Genomic DNA, 20,145 nt, shown 5'->3' on the forward strand with positions numbered 1-20,145 from the left:
CATGCTATATCCTTACATAGTTAAGTCATGTACAACTTGATCACCAAATAATTTTGGCAACCAAATAAACTCTTTGCAAATTAAACTCAGTGTTACTTATGAGCTCTTATATACGATAACTATACAAGATATTTAAAAACGTAATGCCGCAATGTGCATGCATTTTTCATGCAAGCCATCCATATCATTTGGTTCTACACTCGGTTGATTTCACTTTATCTAAATCAATCCACGTACACCTCTGAAATATAACAATCTTGAAATTTTCAAATACTTATCCATTTCATGGCTATTAAATTTAGTGTCTCAGCTACTATGACCAACTAAATATTACATATTCTATAAACCAAATTTATGTGTTTTATTAGATTTTCTAAAAAGATACCCGCTGCAACGCGCGGGGTATCGTTCTAGTTATTATACTTGTCAACTGCTGGCAGCTAGTGAGCTTAACAAGTAGCTCACAAAACTTGTTGGCTTGATTGTTTAACTTACTAAAGTTAACGAGCACAAAATGATGTTTGGCTATTAAGAAACGTACCGGCTCAAACGAATCAAGTAAATAAGCGCTTGTTAAGCTCTCCGAGCTTCAAGCTTTATATTCATCCCTAATGTATGGTGTACCCGTACGTACTCAAGTTTGAATAAACGGCATCTAATCGGTTTGACAAATTAATGTGATTATAATATGGACTCCTACGACTACCCACAATGGGAGTATGAGGCTCCGTTCGTTTGTTTGGGCTTCTGCTTCTGCTTTTAGTGTCCAAAAGCAGAAGTCCAAACAAACACCTAGAAATTGAAAAGCGCTGGCCAGAAGCGCTCCTAAAAAATGAACTACGAATAACCCGGAAGCAACCTCGGACCTGCTTCCCGAGCTTTTGGCCGCTTCCCGAGTTGGCTTGGACTAAACTGGTCTCAACACTTCAGCATATTTACAAAATTTATGCCACTCCCTTATAAACCAACCTGCCCGTGTATTTGGTCGAACCGACCAGCCCCGACCCCCATTTCCCCACGTGTTCCATCCTCCTCCCCGTCCCTAGCCATGGCAGGTTAGGGTTTCCGTTGCCGCCGCCGTTCCCAGCCGCCGCCACGTTCTACGCCGCCAGCGCCTGAGCTCGCCTCCCTCTCCGTTCCCGCTCGTCCGACTCCCGCCGTCGGTGGATCTCGTTCCTGAATCGACGGCCTCGTTCACTGCCTCCGTCGCGCCGCCGTTGCCGGAGTGAGGACCCGCCGAGCAGCGCATCTCCTCCTCCCCGTGGTGCCGCTCCTTCCCTCCAAAGGAATCGGGTCGGGGCAAAGGGAATCGGCGCCATCTTCATCAGCTCAGGCCAGCGTTGACTTCCGTCGCGCTGCCGTCCATGAGATCCTGCCTGTCGACTTGGTCAAGATCAGCTCAGATGCGAGTCATGCTCCTGCCGACACGAGTCTCGCTACCGAAGCGAGTCCTTTCCGGGGCGCCACTGCTACCTCACCGGATCGAGTTCATCTCCAGCAGCCGCACGGGATCGAGTTCATCTGCAGCAGCCCCACCACCTCCCATCTTTTGGATTGTTTTTGTACATGGATGACTTCAAACCATTTGGTGTACAAGCTAACAGCGCTAATGCTAATCTTTCACGGAAGATTCTCCACCAACGATGATTATTTACTGTAAAAAAACGATGATTAACTCTTCTACTCCCCTTGTGCTCAAACACTCTTGGAACTATCCAGTATAAATGAATTGTATTATCTTATGATGAATATATATACGATGTTAATATGTTATAGGTTTGATAATATGGATATCTCTTGTAACATTATTTATACTTTTTTTTACAAAAGCCACGAATATTCTGTCAAAACAAATTCTAACCAAACCAATGTTGAGAAAATCGCTTATCGGGTTCAACTCGGTCGGCTGACGATAAGCGATTAATAGGCAAATCGGACGATTAATCGGGCGATAAATGAGTTAATCGGACGATAAATGAATTTATCGGCTAATCGATGACCACTGAATAGGGATTAATTGGACGATTAATCGTTGAATCGGACGATTTTTTGAACAGTGAACCAAACACTCCAAAATTATTCCCATACAAATCGTGTTTAAAATTATTTTTGTGATACAAGATAAATTGAGGTATTTCGGTTATTAAACATGGTACTTATATATACAACATCTTCAGCACTTATGTGTATTTCAAATATTTTACTTTTAAAATCAACAATCAAATTTCAGATAAATGTGATGTTTTATATTTAATATGAGCACGGCAAAATTAACCCTTAAGCATGACAATAATGTTATAAACAATCAGAAGTAGCTAATTCGTGTCAAATCAACATTTATACAACTTCTTCAGACTTCAGGGTTATTTCAGACATTTCATCCTTCATAGCAGCAACAACAGCCATCAACAGCAGTTCTGCCAAACATCAAATCTCTGCTTCTCACAGCTGCTTTCCACAGCTGTTTTTTCACAGCTCACCAGCTACAGCTGCTTTTCAAAAGCTGCAGCCCAAACAAACAGGGCCTCATAAGTAGTATCATGCATTTCATGCATGCAAAATGCTGATGTGGCACTGCAATTAAGGATGAGAGAGAGGATACTAGTATCATAGGTTTTACTGTATCATAGCACATACTACTAGAAAAATTAATGTCAAGTAAATCTTGTACATATATTTGCATTGAGATTCTACAAAATAATTAATATATGGAGACTATGCTACCATACATTGTGGAGATAGTAACATGTAGCAGTATCATACGCATGATACTTCTATATGATACTATGCATTGTGACTAGTCTACTGCATGCATGCACCAAGTGGTTGTGGAAGTAAGCGGTGGAGACTAATTAAAGAGTATTAATAGCAAAGTACTACCCTGTTTTAAAATATAGTACCATTAGCTTTCTAAAAAGGTTTATATTTTAAAATGGAGGTAATAGATCTGGTACAAATGTTACTTCACATTGGTCTAACAAAGTGAGATTGACGGAGTAACTACCCACAATGGGAGTGTTATAGGTAGTATCATGCATCTCATGCATGCAAAAAATCTGATGTGAAAGTGCAATTAAAGATGAGAGAGAGGATTGCATAGGTAGATACTGTATCATAACACGTAGTACTAGAAAATTTAATGTCAAATATATCTTGTATATAGATCTTCATTGAGATTCTACAAATCAATTAATATAAGAAAATTATGATACCAGTTGATACGTCCAAAACATATCTACTTTCCCGAACACTTTTGCTATTGTTTTGCCTCTAATTTGTGTATTTTGGATGCATCTAACACAGACTAACGCTGTTTTCAGCAGAACTGTTCTGGTGTCTCGTTTTTGTGCAGAAATCCAACTTTCGGGAAAATCCTCGGAATTTATGCAGAAGGCCCTATTTTCCCAGAATACTGACGGAGCCAGAAGGACAAGTAAGGTGGAGGCCCGAGGGCCCCACACCATAAGGCGGCGCGGCCTAGGGGGGCCCGCGCGGCCCTATGGTGTGGCCCCCTCGGCCGGCCTCCGACGCCCTCCTTCGGACTATATATTGCCTTCGACCTAAAAACGCACGGGGAGAAGTCGAAGTCGCCAGAAACCCTCCAGAACGCCGCCACATCGCGAAACTCCCTCGCGGGAGCCAGAAGTCTCCGTTCTGGCACTCCGCCGGGACGGGGAATTGGAGGAGATCATCGCCATCATCACCACCGACGCCTCTCCATCAACCAGCCATGCTTCCCCCATCCATGTGTGAGTAATTCCCCCGCTGTAGGCCGAAGGAGATGGTAGGGATTGGATGAGATTGGTCATATAATAGCATAAGATTGTTAGGGCATAGTGCCTAGTGTCCGTAATTGGTACTTTGATGATATTGTTGCAACTTGTTATGCTTAATGCTTGTCACTAGGGCCCGAGTGCCATGATCTCAGATCTGAACATGTTATTATTTCATCATGATATTCATTGTTTATGGTCTTACCTACAAGTTGTATACACATGTCGCTGTCCGGAACCGATGGCCCCGAAGTGACAGAAATCGGGACAACCGGAGGGGATGGTAGTGATGTGAGGATCACATGTGTTCACGGAGTGTTAATGCTTTGCTCCGGTACTCTATTAAAAGGAGTACCTTAATATCCAGTAGTTTCCCTTGAGGCCCGGCTGCCACCGGCTGGTAGGACAAAAGATGTTGTGCAAGTTTCTCATTGCGAGCACGTACGACTATAATTGGAACACATGCCTATTGATTGCTTTGTACTTGGACACCGTTTTATTATTATCTGCAAATGCCCTGCTATGATTGTTACATGAGTTTCTCTCATCCATGCAACGCCCGTCATCCGTCCCCGTGCCTACAGTATTTTAATCCTGCTGTTTACTATAATCACTACTGCTGTCTCTGTTACTCTGCTGCTATTATTTCACTACTACTACTGCTATAAAACTCACATTATCTTGATAAACTCTTGCGAGCAAGTCTGTTTCCAGTGCAGCTGAATTGACAACTCCATTGTTAAGGCTTCCAAGTGTTCTTTGTCTCCCCTTGTGTCGAATCAATAAATTGGGTTATACTACCCGCGAAGACTGCTGCGATCCCCTATACTTGTGGGTTATCAAGACTGTTTTCTGGCGCCGTTGCCGGGGAGCATAGCTTTATTTGGAAGTTCACTTGGATTGATATTGTTCGCTGCAAATTCTCCATCATGGGTAAAGCTCGCGATTCTAAAGTCGCCATATTACCATTCACTACAAGAAAAGGTACAACTCCGAGTACCTCCGCTACTCTTGATTCACCATCTGTGATAAGTCAACTTGTTTCACCGCCACAAGCTGGTACGTCTGCTGAATCTGAAAACTCTCATAATATTGATAATGTTTCTGCTGTGCTTGATGATAGTGGTTCACTGGGATCCTTTCTAGATGCTACAATTGCTAGGTCTAGACAAATTGAAAATGCTGAAACTCCTGATGAAAATGCCACTACGCCTGTTAATTCACCTGAACTTGATTATTCTAGTGATGATCCTGATGAAGATTATGTGGAGCTTAATGATGATTTTATTGATAAATGCAATTCTATTACTGATGCAAGAAGCATTAAAAAGTTTCTCGCACAATATACTATTAGACATAAGCTGTCTCCTGATCCTAAATTTGCCACATCTCCTATATGCATTAAGGATAAAGATTATGATTTTTCTCTTGATCTATCTCATATAGCTATTGTAGAGAAAACACCCTTTTGTGGTACTGAAAAAGAAAGTGCTGTAGAACACATGAATGAACTTTCTTCTATGAGTAGCTTGTTTTCTGATGATATCAAGATGCGTACTTACTTTGTCATTAAAATTTTTCCTTTCTCATTAAAGGATGATGCTAAAACTTGGTATAATAATTTGCCTCCTGGTTCTATTAAAAGTCCATCTGATTTGCGTGATGTTTTCTTTCGAAAATACTTTCCTGCTAGTGCTCAACATGCTGCTTTACAGAGAATTTACAGATTTGATCAGGGAGATGAAGAGAAATTGCCTACGGCGTGGGCAAAATTTTGTTCTCTTATCAGAGCTAGACCTGGACATGATTTGGAAAAGAATGATCTACTTGATATATTTTATAGTGGACTAACCATTGAATCTAGAGCATATTTGGATAGTTGTGCTGGTTGTGTTTTCAGGAAAAGAACTCCCGAAGAAGCTGAAGATTTATTGGCTAGAATAAGCCGGAATCATGATGATTGGGAAACACCTGAACCAACTCCAACGCCAATATTGAAGAAGAGGGGTTTAATTGAATTGAATGATGAAGATATGCGGGAAGCTAAGAAGTCTCTCAAGGAGAAAGGTATTAAATCCGAAGATGTGAAGAATCTACCTCCTATAGAAGATATATGTGAGATAATTCCCCCTTCACCCATGATTGAGGTAAACTCCCTTCAACGCTTTACTAGGGAAGATATTCCGTATTCAAAACCTCCTGCGCAATGCTTAGATGAGTTTGATAATTATATTGTTAAGCAAGAAAATTTTAATATGAGAGTAGAGAATCATCTAATGGAAAATTCCCAAGCTATTAGCAATTTGCATGATATTGTGGAGAGAACCTCCAATGATGTTAAGGTGCTTGTTAAACATTTTCAAATGATTCAAACTCAAATTGATCAACTCACTAAAGTGCAAAATGACTTGCTTAATAATAATTCTAAGAAGAAACATGCTTATGAAGTAACAACTAGAGGTGGTGTCTCTACCCAGGATGCTCTATATCCTGAAGGGCATCCCAAAAGAATTGAACAAGATTCTCAACGCATTGAACCTAGTGCTCATTCTAAGAAGAAAAAGAAGAAGGAACATAAAAATGCTGTAGAATCCTCTGAACCTGTTAATGATCCTAATAGTATTTCTATTTCCGATGCTGAAACTGAAAGTGGTAATGAACATGATAATGATAATGATAATGATCAGAATGATGCTTCTGATAAAGAAGAGGTAGAAGATGAACCTGAAAAACATGCTAAAAATAAAAAGTATACTAAAGAAGATTTTATTGCTAAGAAACATGGTAATGAAAGAGAACCTTGGGTGCAAAAACAAATGCCTTTTCCTGCTAAGAAATTAAAATCAAAGGAAGAAGAACAGTATAATAAATTTTGCGATTGGATGAAACCTTTATTCTTGCAAATCCCTTTGACTGATGCTATTAAATTGCCTCCTTATTCAAAGTATATGAAAGATATTGTTACTAACAAGAGAAAAATCCCCAATGAGGAAATTTCCACTATGCTTGCTAATTACTCTTTCAATGGCAAGGTTCCGAAGAAATTGGGTGACCCAGGTATTACTACTATTCCTTGTTCTATCAAGAATAATTATGTTAAAACTGCTCTATGTGACTTGGGAGCCGGTGTTAGTGTTATGCATTTTTCTCTTTATAAGAGACTTTATCTAGATAAGTTGATACCTACTGATATATCTTTGCAAATGGCTGATAAATCTACTGCTATTCCTGTTGGTATATGTGAGGATGTTCCTGTTCAAGTTACTACTAACTGCTTGATATTAACTGATTTTGTTGTGTTGGAAATGCCTGAAGATGATAATATGTCTATTATTCTTGGGAGACCTTTTCTTAACACCGCAGGGGCTGTTATTGATTGCAATAAAGGAAAGGTTACTTTCAATGTTGATGATAAAGAGCATACGGTCTATTTCCCCAAGAAGATTGATAAAGTATGTGGAGTCAATACTATTTCTAATGTGAGAACTATCAAAGTTGGAACTATCGATTGTCCTATATATGAACCTAAAGAAGGTTATCAAAATCTTATGATTGGATCCATATCAATACAATTCAAGGTAACATGATTGATTTGAGGTTTATTTCTTCTTATGTTATGTAAAAATTATTCGGTGGCAAGACTTGATCAACCTTGTTAACGAATACTTTTTATATGCATAGAGGAGGTAAACAACATCTCTTTCTTCCTCCACTTGTCTTACTTGCTGTAGCACTTTTGATTTGCAAAGTTCCTTAGTTAATTAGAGTTTTCAAAATATTTCCTGGCCAGTAATAATAAACTTAATACCCAGAAATGTGCATTTTTCAAAGTTTTCAAAAATTCACAAAAATTATACCGTTGGTCCTATTTTTCGAAGAGGCACCTAGGAGCACCAGAGGATGACCTGTGGGGCACCCCAGGGTGCCACACCACCAGCCGGCGCGGCCAAGGAGGGGGGCGCGCCACCCTGTGGTGTGGGCTCCTCCTTGCCCCACTACTTCATCTCTTTCTCCCAGCATCTTCTCTCTCCCGAAAAAACTCGAACCAGCTTTCTCTCACTCGCGTTTTTGCTCAAGAGCTCAGGATTTTTCGATCTCTTTGCTCAGCCCAGATTTCTGTCTGAAATTTGGCACATTTGCTCTCCGGTGTGTGACTCCTCCGATTATCCAAATAGAATTTTGTTTGGTTGAGTATATCTTGAATATTTTGCTGCTGTAGGTAACATGTTTAGTGAGCTTGCATGCTTGTTCTAAGTTGTATAAACTAGTTTTGATGCATGATTAGTACTCTAGCAAGTTCCTATAGTAGTTCCCCTTGATTATATGTCACCAAATCAAATTTTATATTGTTTGTTGAAAATTTCAGAAAATGGAGTGGAATAGATATCAACTTAACCAACAAGAATTGGAGGTCCAACAAGTCATGAGAGTGAACTGTGAAGAGGGAGTATACCCCTCTTACTACCCGTGCGCGGATTTCATGAGAAGCGCGGGAATATTGGAAGATGTCCAGAGTCTAATTTCTCGTGCAGGGCTGAGTGGTTTTGTTGAAGGAGAGCCAAGCCAATATGCGAAATTAACTATGTCTGTTGTGCAGGACTTTAAGTTCAATTGGTCGCGATCTAACCCCATGGTTCAATATAAGATTTATAATAAAACTGTCAACTTGCCATTCAGTGATTTTTGTGCAGAAATTAGAGTACCGCAATGGGGATCATGCGAGAAGATAAGGGGATCGCCGCAAGAACTCTTAGGCCTCTTCAAGATGATTTGTTATGGAAGGAGTTTTTCAGAGGATAGTGGTAAAATCACTAGCATTCAGCTCCCGGCTATCCGCTACTTTGCCTATTTCATTACTAAATGCGTTCTTGCTAGAAGGATTGGTGGTAAACTATCTATCCCGGATTTAGTTTTTCTAGCTGCGGCACTGCAAGGTAGTAGGACTTATAATTTGGGGGCATTGATAGCTTATAGACTTGCTACTAACCGTGAGAAAGGTGGAATTTAAGGAGGTCTCATTGCCTCTCGTTTACTAGCTTTGCATAATGTAGAACCTCATCATCTTGACATTCCACTTTCCATAGAAAAACTTGACATAGTCTCTATGATTAGACATGAATTTGTTTCTGACTCCTCCAACTTGGGTAACCTGTTTTACAAGATGACATTTTATAAGAAAGTCTGGAGAATAACTAAGAAAACTGAGAAACTAGTAAGATTGCCTGCGCCTGTTCTGTTTAACCTTGATTCCAGGGAAGATTGGTCGGTCACAGAAGGTGCACTGAATGCACACGTAGAGGGAGGAGGCCATCATGCAAGAGACAACACGGAGGAGGCCGAGGAACACCTCGACTCATCATCCGATGCAGCAAGTTCTTCGCATCAACATGTTGGGCATGTGGAGCCTCCACGCTTTTCTTCTGCACAGGAACTTTACTATGACTACGCCATGAATTATCCACCGGCGAAGAACAATGACCCTCGTTGGGGTTGAACTCCACTTAGGCCAAAAGCCTAAGCTTGGGGGGAGGTATACCGGCATCACTCATTCTTTGCATATTATGATTGCTGGATACTTGTATATACTTGTTTAGTTTGTTTGAGTGGTTTTCTAATGAGAGGGAGATGATATTTGGGGAAGTGCTGCCTGAAAACAGATTCTGGACTGTTACCGAAAAAATTCTCAAAAATATCCAGAACAGTATTTTACGAAGCCAATTTTTGTGCATGTTCCCCAGGTTGTTATCTAACTTTCATTAGTTGAACACTTTTCGATTTGAGCAGTGTAAGAATTTATTAAAAATCGGGTACTGTACTGCTGTCAAGTTTGACGAATTTCTGCTGCTTTGTGTTTATGTGAGTTTTCTAGTTTACCGTTTCTTGTTTTCGCTTTGTTTCCTTCCCAAAACACAAAAAGACCAAAAATATTTCTGTTGTTTCTCTTCATAATTTGTTTGCTTTGGTTTCTTGCATTTGTTTCGCTTTATTTGCTATTGTTAGTTTGCTATAAGAAAACCCAAAAAGATTTTGCTTTGTTCGCTTGTTTCCTTTTGTTCTTGTTTCCAAATTCGAAAACACCAAAAATATTCGCTGTTCTTCTTTGGTTTGTAAAGTTCATCTTGAGTTCAATGGTCTTCGGTGGCTGGAGCGTGGTTTTCATTTCATATTATCCAAGGTACACAAGTGAAAGGCAATAATGACGATCTACGACAATTGGATTGTGGTGAGAGGCTGGTATGAACTCTATTTGTTTTCATTTTTGTACATATACTCATCCATGTGAGCATGCTTAGTTGGTTCATGTGAGGTATATGTTATTTGAGAAAGTCTAGTAGTTTATGATCTCTCATGTTTAGCTCCAATCTATTAATATGAGTAGCATGTCATGGATGTTTGCTTGCATTGTTTTATTCATAAGTAAGTATGGCATTGTGGTATCCTCCTCTGAATAATTCATTTATATCGACTTGGCACATGCTCACGCATGCATATGACTGAACAAAAAGTCAATTAAGCCTCGATGATCTATATTGCTTCAGAGTTCTTGTATCACTTTTATGCCTCCGTTAATTTATTTTGCCGCAAGCATGATTATGACGATTCTTGCTCTCTTGATTTGTCGCTCCCTAGTCTATTGCTAGCCTTCACTTGTACTGAGCGGGAACGCTGCTCGTGCTTCCAAACACCTGAAAACCAAGTTGTTCCAAAAGTGTCCACCATAAATACCTATGCATGGCATTTCAAACCATTCCAAGTAAATTCTCATGCACTACCTTTAAAACCTTCAAAATGCTTCTCAATTTGTGTTTTTGTTTCATAGCTCATGAGGAAGTATGTGGTGTTTAGCTTTCAACCTTATCATTTACTTTTGACGGACTCTCATATGGACTAGTGGCACATCCGCTTATCCAATAATTTTGCAAAAAGAGCTGGCAATAGGATTCCCAGTCCCGAATTAATTAACTTAAATAGACACTCCTCCATGGTTTGTGATTGATGGACGGCACCCGAAGGATTCGGTTAGCCATGGCTTGTGTAAGCAAAGGTTGGGGGGAGTGTCATCATCATAATAAAACTAAAATAAAAAGGCACTCCTTCATGGTATGTGATTGTTGGCAGGCACCCGAGGATTCGGTTAGCCATGGTTTTTGTAAGAAAGGCTGGAAGGAGTGCCACATAAATATGCAAATAATTCATGGGAGCCGCTCTTGGGAGTCCGGTTGGCGAGGTAGTTAGTGTACCCATTACCATTCGTTGACAACAACAAACACCTCTCAAAATAATTTTACTCCTGATTTCAAAAATGAAAAGCTCTAGCGCATGTTAATCCCTGCTTCCCTCTGCGAAGGGTCAATCTTTTACTTTTGTGTTGTGTCTCCATTCTTTCTTTGAGCACTATCTTGAGAGCACAACTGTCATTCTTAGTATAATATGCTTGTCTCAAAATATGATTGATTGTGGTATAACTTTGATGCTTTTATCTTTGACAATCACTACTTCTAGTCTTTCTATGAACTCCAGAGGTGCCTGGGTATTTATGTTTTGCCGATCAAATACGGGCAAGCGAGATACCACTTTATCATACTCTCTTATGAACATTGCAATCCTGCTTATATACATGATTCATGATGCTTATTATTAATTGTTGGTACCTCTCCATGATTGACATAGCTGTTTGATGATCTTATTTGCATGTATCTCATTATGAACTGCTTAAGTATTAGCCATAGCATGAGAATATATACATCATATGAGCAAATGTGTTCGTGAAAGTTCTTTTATCGCTCAGTTGTTAACTGAATTGCTTGAGGACAAGCAATAAGCTAAGCTTGGGGGGAGTTGATACGTCCAAAACGTATCTACTTTCCCAAACACTTTTGCTATTGTTTTGCCTCTAATTTGTGTATTTTGGATGCATCTAACACGGACTAACGCTGTTTTCAACAGAACTGTTCTGGTGTCTCGTTTTTGTGCAGAAATCCAACTTTCGGGAAAATCCTCGGAATTTATGCAGAAGGCCCTATTTTCCCAGAATACTGACGGAGCCAGAAGGACAAGTAAGGTGGAGGCCCGAGGGCCCCACACCATAAGGCGGCACGGCCTAGGGGGGGCCCGCGCGGCCCTATGGTGTGGCCCCCTCGGCCGGCCTCCGACGCCCTCCTTCGGACTATATATTGCCTTCGACCTAAAAACGCACGGGGAGAAGTCGAAGTCGCCAGAAACCCTCCAGAACGCCGCCACATCGCGAAACTCCGTCGCGGGAGCCAGAAGTCTCCGTTCTGGCACTCCGCCGGGACGGGGAATTGGAGGAGATCATCGCCATCATCACCACCGACGCCTCTCCATCAACCAGCCATGCTTCCCCCATCCATGTGTGAGTAATTCCCCCGCTGTAGGCCGAAGGGGATGGTAGGGATTGGATGAGATTGGTCATGTAATAGCATAAGATTGTTAGGGCATAGTGCCTAGTGTCCGTAATTGGTACTTTGATGATATTGTTGCAACTTGTTATGCTTAATGCTTGTCACTAGGGCCCGAGTGCCATGATCTCAGATCTGAACATGTTATTATTTCATCATGATATTCATTGTTTATGGTCTTACCTGCAAGTTGTATACACATGTCGCTGTCCGGAACCGATGGCCCCGAAGTGACAGAAATCGGGACAACCGGAGGGGATGGTAGTGATGTGAGGATCACATGTGTTCACGGAGTGTTAATGCTTTGCTCCGGTACTCTATTAAAAGGAGTACCTTAATATCCAGTAGTTTCCCTTGAGGCCCGGCTGCCACCGGCTGGTAGGACAAAAGATGTTGTGCAAGTTTCTCATTGCGAGCACGTACGACTATAATTGGAACACATGCCTATTGATTGCTTTGTACTTGGACACCGTTTTATTATTATCTGCAAATGCCCTGCTATGATTGTTACATGAGTTTCTCTCATCCATGCAACGCCCGTCATCCGTCCCCGTGCCTACAGTATTTTAATCCTCATTTGTTTACTATAATCACTCTGCTTGTCTCTCGTTACTGCTGTTATTTCACTACTACTACTGCTATAAAACTGTTACTACTGATAAACTCTTGCGAGCAAGTCTGTTTCCAGGTGCAGCTGAATTGACAACTCCGCTGTTAAGGCTTCCAAGTGTTGTTTGTCTCCCCTTGTGTCGAATCAATAAATTGGGTTATACTACCCGCGAAGACTGCTGCGATCCCCTATATTTGTGGGTTATCACCAGTACATGATATCATGCATTGTAGACATAGTAACATGTAGTAGTATCATACACATGATACGTTTATATACGTTTATATGATACTATGCATTGTAACTAGTCATATGAGTTTACTGACGCTATGTAGATGACGCTACCTCCATTTCAATGAATAAGACGTACACACATTCCAAGACACATTTTGACCAAAAAAATTAGCCAAAAAATATTAATTATATTATATATAATTATTATCTTTGGACTCGTAATGAAAAACACTTTTTTAATGATGCTAATTTTATACTGACAATTTTTTATATATTTAAAGTAGTTTTTGGTCGAAAAACACGCAAAACAAGACGCCTTATTTAGTGGATTTGCTTGGTACTACCTACTACCTCCATCCCAAAGGTTAAGGCTTATATTTTTTTTTGAAAAGTCAAACCAATTAAGGTTGATTAAACTTTTTGAACAATCTACCAACAAATATAATATTTTGTAGATACCATACGAAAATATATTTTACTATCTATTTAATGATATTAATTTTGTATTTTGCGTAATAATATTTTTTGATCAAAACTTAGTCAAACTTGACATAGTTTGACTTTCTAAAAATAATATAAGCCTTAAGATTTGGGATGGAGATAGTAGAGCTGAAACCATGTACAGTGAGTAATGGCCATGTTTCTTGTAGTGAGACACATGCTAAAACCCTAACAACCCACATGTGGACTACTCCCTTGTTTTCATGAAGACATTAAACATGTACCTAACTTATACTTTACAATTATGCATAGGAGTTGCTCATCGTAGGTTCAATTATCTAGTACTGGCAAAATAGCCATTATTTCTTAGGAGAAGCATATTCACGTTTTAAAAAACATCTCATATAGCTGAAGTGTAATATTAGACTATTTGACCATATCTTAGACACGCTTTAGGATATAATTAACGGGAAAACTCTTCAAAACCCTTATTAGATTATAAAATTAATTAGATGGCCTCCCTCGGAAATGAACGTGCTTCACGGAAGATCGTCCGCAGACAAAAAGAGGACTGAGTTGTCGTGCAACACATGATAAGCACATAAAGACTCATTCTGAACTAAGTATAATTGAATTAAACTGTTTAATCAATAGGAAAGGAAAAGTATACTGACTCACTGTTGACTGTACATTGTTGAAATCTGCACACAACAATATCATTATTTCTCACAAATTAAGAAGTAATTATGGCTAGTGGAGCCTATCTTATCGGGATAAATTGGCAGGTGAAAACATCCTTTTTTATTGTTAGCTGTAAATCACATGTTTTCTCTAAATTTTCATAACCACCTCCTGCATATTTAGTTCAACAACATCTTGCATCACAAAAGGAAATATATTAAACTTTTATATTTTTTGTTAGAGATGTTACTTCCTCCATCCCAAAAATGTAAGGCACCATTGACTTTACATATCTTTGACTATGATTTTCACTGATAGTATGACTGTAAAACTAGTATAAGCATAGATGAAACATAAATACACCGATATCATTGACAAGTCCAATTCATATACCGAATAAGAAAAGTACATTCACATATTCCAAAAATAATCTTAAATTCAAAAAATCATGTTCACATATTCAATAGATGTTCACGAGTTTGAAAAACGTTTCTTCCATATTTAAAATGTGTTCACATAGTGGAAATTTTTTCATGAGATCTATAAAATGTTTCATGTACTACCTCGGTTCCGTTTTAATCGACGTCAGTGGTGTTCCGCGCGGACGAGTAGGCAGGTAGTTCCTCGCGTCAATTAAATCGTAACGGAGGGAGTATTAAATAAATTGGTTCACATATTCATAACAGTTCAAAAAATTCTTTATGGTTAATAAAGGTTCACAAATTTTATAAAATGGTATGGGTTTCAAAAATATTTGTGCCTTTTGAAAAAAAGTGTTCATGTTACATCCACATTTTCAAACAATGTTCGCAGGGTTCAACAAATGTTCACCCAGTTATACAAGATGTTCACCATTTTTTCGAAAAGGAGACCATTTTGAGTCCCATTTAAGTATACTTTAGTCGCATGATTTTGTCTCGTTGTTGTACGTTCATCTCCCTCATTGCTCTCCTGCTTTGTTACTTTTCAAAAAACGTGTACATACTCTACGGGGTTGTTTGGATAGGGAGGATATGTACAGCCGGATCTCTAAAAACTAGGAAAACCGTGTAACAGAATAAAATCTTGTTTGCCTAGTCCAAGCCGCCCGGGGACATAGAGAACCGGTTTCCCGTACTCCCAGGATTTTGCGTTTGTAGAAAAACGAGTAATAGTCGTTTTTCCAAAAACAAGATCTCCATATACGCAACTTTTCCCCCGTCCCGCACTTCCGCTTGTTACTCAACAAAATCTGTTGGCGCCAAAACCAATCTGTTTGCGCTAGTTTTGCCGCTCACCCAGGCTATTTTCTCTGCTTATATAGTCAGATCGCCATGATCAAATACACATATCGCTTGTAGATTGGCTTGCTGCGAACACCGACCACGACCCCCGGCCACAACACTGGCCTGGGAGACGACAGATTTGATATTGAACTTCATAGAGCTCTTGTTCACATCTTCATCAGGCTATTGTCGTCATCATCTTCCAATCTTCAATCAAGTTGCAGTGCTCCACCATCCTACACGGTAAGATCTATCATCAAGATTTACAAAATTTCGCAACATGGATTGTATTTGTAGAGATTGCATGGTATTGTTCACTGAATCAATTACAGACTGTAATGTACCTTACCTTGCATAAAGCCTCTGATAATTGTATACATCCAAATTGTAGATTAACCTACATCTAATAACCTGCAAATTTAGAAACAGTCTATTGTTCGATCAAACAACAAACCAGCAACAATGGTTAATAGCTCCTTTTACACGCACACCATGCATGTTAACATCATCTAGGACAGAAGGGTAGATGGAACACTATCTATAATTACACAATTTGCTGAATTAATAGGCCCCAGGCCACCATGAACTTCGGTAGATATCATCATATCTATATGTGCAATAGGCTAAAAAAAAGTATACAAACGTACCATTAACCTACTATAGAGGCTGGAACAAACATATTAGTGACAATGGAAAATCTAGCTGTAGCATGCATTACAATATATCTGCAAGTGGAATATTTTGTTAACTAACATAAAGTGTAATCATAGTATACTCATTACTTTGTATTTCCCTTTAGATAAATATGGATGATCCGAAGGTCAAAAAAGTTAAGAAGGAAAACACGGATAAGCTTAAACGGCATGTATGGAAATCTTCTGAGGACAAAATATTGCTCAATATACTGAAAGAGCAAACAAATCACGGTGGGAAAGAAGGAACAAGTTTCACAAAGAAAGCATGGCGTGATATTTTAGAACAGTTCAATGAATCAAGGGTAGACAAACTTGAATTACAACAACTGAAAAACCGTCATAAGTATTACAGGAGTTGCTATGCTACCATGGATAGACTTCTAAAACTCACGGGATTCGGTTGGGATGACGATGATAAAATGATAAAAGCTTCAGAAGAAACTTGGGAGGAACTAATTGAGGTAAGTTTGTGTGCATACGATTAATATAAACTTGGCATATCCTATAATTAACCAAAAACCTAACTACTCGCAGAAGGATAGCACACTCCAAGAATATCGAGATAAGGTGTGGCCTAATTGGATAGATCTTCAAGACATATGTGCTAGTTCAACAGCATCTGGTGTTGGTGCTGTATCTAGCAAAGGGTTAGGTTCTACGTCTACAACCAAATCATCCCAAATTGATTTGAATAAGGATCTTGAAGTACATGATGATACGTCTCAAACGTATCTATAATTTCTTATGTTCCATGCTAGTTTTATGACAATACTCACATGTTTTATATACACTTCAAATCATTTATACGCATTTTCCGGCACTAACCTATTAACAAGATGCCGAAGCGTCAGTTCCTGTTTTGTGCTGTTTTTGGTTTCAGAAATCCCACACATGAAATATTCTCGGAATTGGACGAAACGAACTCCCAGGGTCTTATTTTTCCACGGAGCTTCCAGAAGACCGAAGAGGATACGAAGTGGGGCCACGGGGCGCCGACACCACAAGGCGGCGCGGCCAGCATGGGGCCCGCGCCGGCCTATGGTGTGGGCCCCCGTGCCTCCTCCGACTTTGTCCTTCCGCCTACTTAAACTCTCCATCGCGAAAACCCTATTACCGAGAGCCACGATACGAGAAAAGTTACTGTGACGCCGCCGCCGCCAATCCCATCTCGGGGGATTCAGGAGATCACCTCTGGCACCCTGCCGGAGAGGGGAATCATCACCGGAGGGCTCTACATCACCATGCCCGCCTCCGGACTGATGCGTGAGTAGTTCATCCTTGGACTATGGGTCCATAGCAGTAGCTAGATGGTTGTCTTCTCCTCATTGTGCTATCATGTTAGATCTTGTGAGCTGCCTATCATGATCAAGATCGTCTATTTGTAATGCTACATGTTGTGTTTGTTGGGATCCGATGAATATGGAATACTATGTCAAGTTGATTATTGATCTATCATATATGTGTTGTTTATGATCTTGCATGCTCTCCGTTGCTAGTAGAGGCTCCGGCCAAGTTGATAATTGTGACTCCAAGAGTGAGTATTTATGCTCGATAGTGGGTTCATGCCTCCATTGAATCTGGGACAGTGACAGAAAGTTCTAAGGTTGTGGATGTGCTGTTGCCACTAGGGATAAAACATCAATGCTTTATCTAAGGATATTTGTGTTGATTCCATTACGCACCATACTTAATACAATTGTCTGTTGTTTGCAACTTAATACTGGAAGGGGTGCGGATGCTAACCAGAAGGTGGACTTTTTAGGCATAGATGCATGCTGGATAGCGGTCTATGTACTTTGTCGTAATGCCCTAAGTAAATCTCATATTAGTCATCATGATATGTATGTGCATTGTTATGCCCTCTCTATTTGTCAATTGCCCAACTGTAATTTATTCACCCAACATGCTATTTCTTATTGGAGAGACACCACTAGTGAACTGTGGACCCCGGTCCATTCTTTTACATCTGAATACAATCTACTGCAATCATTGTTCTCTGCTGTTCTTCACAAACAAATATTATTTTCCACACCATACATTTAATCCTTTGTTTACAGCAAGCCGGTGAGATTGACAACCTCACTGTTAAGTTGGGGCAAAGTATTTTGATTGTGTTGTGCAGGTTCCACGTTGGCGCCGGAATCCCTGGTGTTGCGCCGCACTACACTCCGTCACCAACAACCTTCATGTGGCCTTCGTCTCCTACTGGTTCGATAACCTTGGTTTCTTACCGAGGGAAACTTGCTGCTGTACGCATCACACCTTCCACTTGGGGTTCCCAACGAACGTGTGCTTCACGCGTCATCAAGCTAAATTTCTGGCGCCGTTGCCGGGGAGATCAAGACACGCTGCAAGGGAAGTCTCTCACATCCAATCTCTTTACTTTGTTATTGTTTTGCTTTACTTTATTTTATTTACTGCTTTGTTTGCTTTCTCTATATTAAAAATACAAAAAAAATAGTTACTTGCCTTACTTTATTTACTGTCTTGTTTGCTTTCTATATCAAAAACACAAAAAATTAGTTACTTGCATTTACTTTACTTTATTTAGTTTAGTTTGCTTTATTTACTACGGCTAAAATGGGTACTCCTGAGAACACTAAGTTGTGTGATTTCACATGCACAAATAATAATGATTTCTTATGCACACCTATTGCTCCACCTGCTACTACAATAGAATTTTATGAAATTAAACCTGCTTTACTAAATCTTCTTATGAGAGAGCAATTTTCTGGTGTTAGTTCTGATGATGCTGCTGCCCATCTTAACAATTTTGTTGAACTTTGTGAAATGCAAAAGTATAAGGATGTAGATGCTCACATTATAAAACTGAAATTGTTTCCTTTCTCCTTAAGAGGAAGAGTTAAAGATTGGTTGCTATCTTTGCTTAAGAATAGTATTGATTCATGGACTAAATGTAAGGATGCTTTCATTGGTAGATATTATCCTCCTGCTAAAATTATATCTTTGAGAAGTAGCATAATGAATTTTAAGCAATTGGATAATGAGCATGTTGCCCAAGCATGGGAAAGAATGAAATCTTTGGTAAAGAATTGCCCTACCCATGGACTAACTACTTGGATGATCATCCAAACCTTTTATGCAGGACTGAATTTTTCTTCACGGAACCTATTGGATTCAGCTGCTGGAGGTACTTTTATGTCCATCACTTTAGGCACCGCAACAAAGCTTCTTGATGATATGATGATCAACTACTCTGAATGGCACACGGAAAGGACTTCACAAGGTAAGAAGGTAAATTCTGTTGAAGAAACCTCCTCCTTGAGTGATGATGTCTACGCACGCTTCTATTCCTGTAGACAGTGTTGGGCCTCCAAGAGCAGAGGTTTGTAGAATAGCAGCAAGTTTCCCTTAAGTGAACCACCCAAGGTTTATCGAACTCAGGGAGGAAGAGGTCAAAGATATCCCTCTCAAGCAACCCTGCAATTACGATACAAGAAGTCTCTTGTGTCCCCAACACACCTAATACACTTGTCAGATGTATAGGTGCACTAGTTCGGCGAAGAGATAGTGAAATACAAGTGGTATGAATGAATATGAGTGGTAATAGCAATCTGAATAAAATATGGCAGCGAGTAAACATGCAACAGAACAGTAAACAAACGGAGATTCGATGTTCAGAAACAAGGCCTAGGGATCATACTTTCACTAGTGGACACTCTCAACATTGATCACATAATAAAACCACTCTACACTCTCTTGTTGGATGACAAACATCATTAATTGTGTAGGGCTACAAGAGCACCTCAATGCCGGAGTTAACAAGCTCCACAACATTCGATGTTCATATTTAAGTAACCTTAGAGTGCATGATAGACCACCGCAATTATACCGAGTACTAACATAGCATGCACACCATCACCGACAGGCTATGAAAGGGGGAATAGATCACATCAATACTATCATAGTAATAGTTAACTTCATAATCTACAAGAGATCACAATCATAGCTTATACCAAGTACTACATGATGCAGACACTGTGAACATTACATCATGGAGGAGGA

Source organism: Lolium perenne, chromosome 1 (genome assembly GCF_019359855.2).
Source record: "Lolium perenne isolate Kyuss_39 chromosome 1, Kyuss_2.0, whole genome shotgun sequence".
NCBI classification, from domain to species: Eukaryota; Viridiplantae; Streptophyta; class Magnoliopsida; order Poales; family Poaceae; genus Lolium; species Lolium perenne.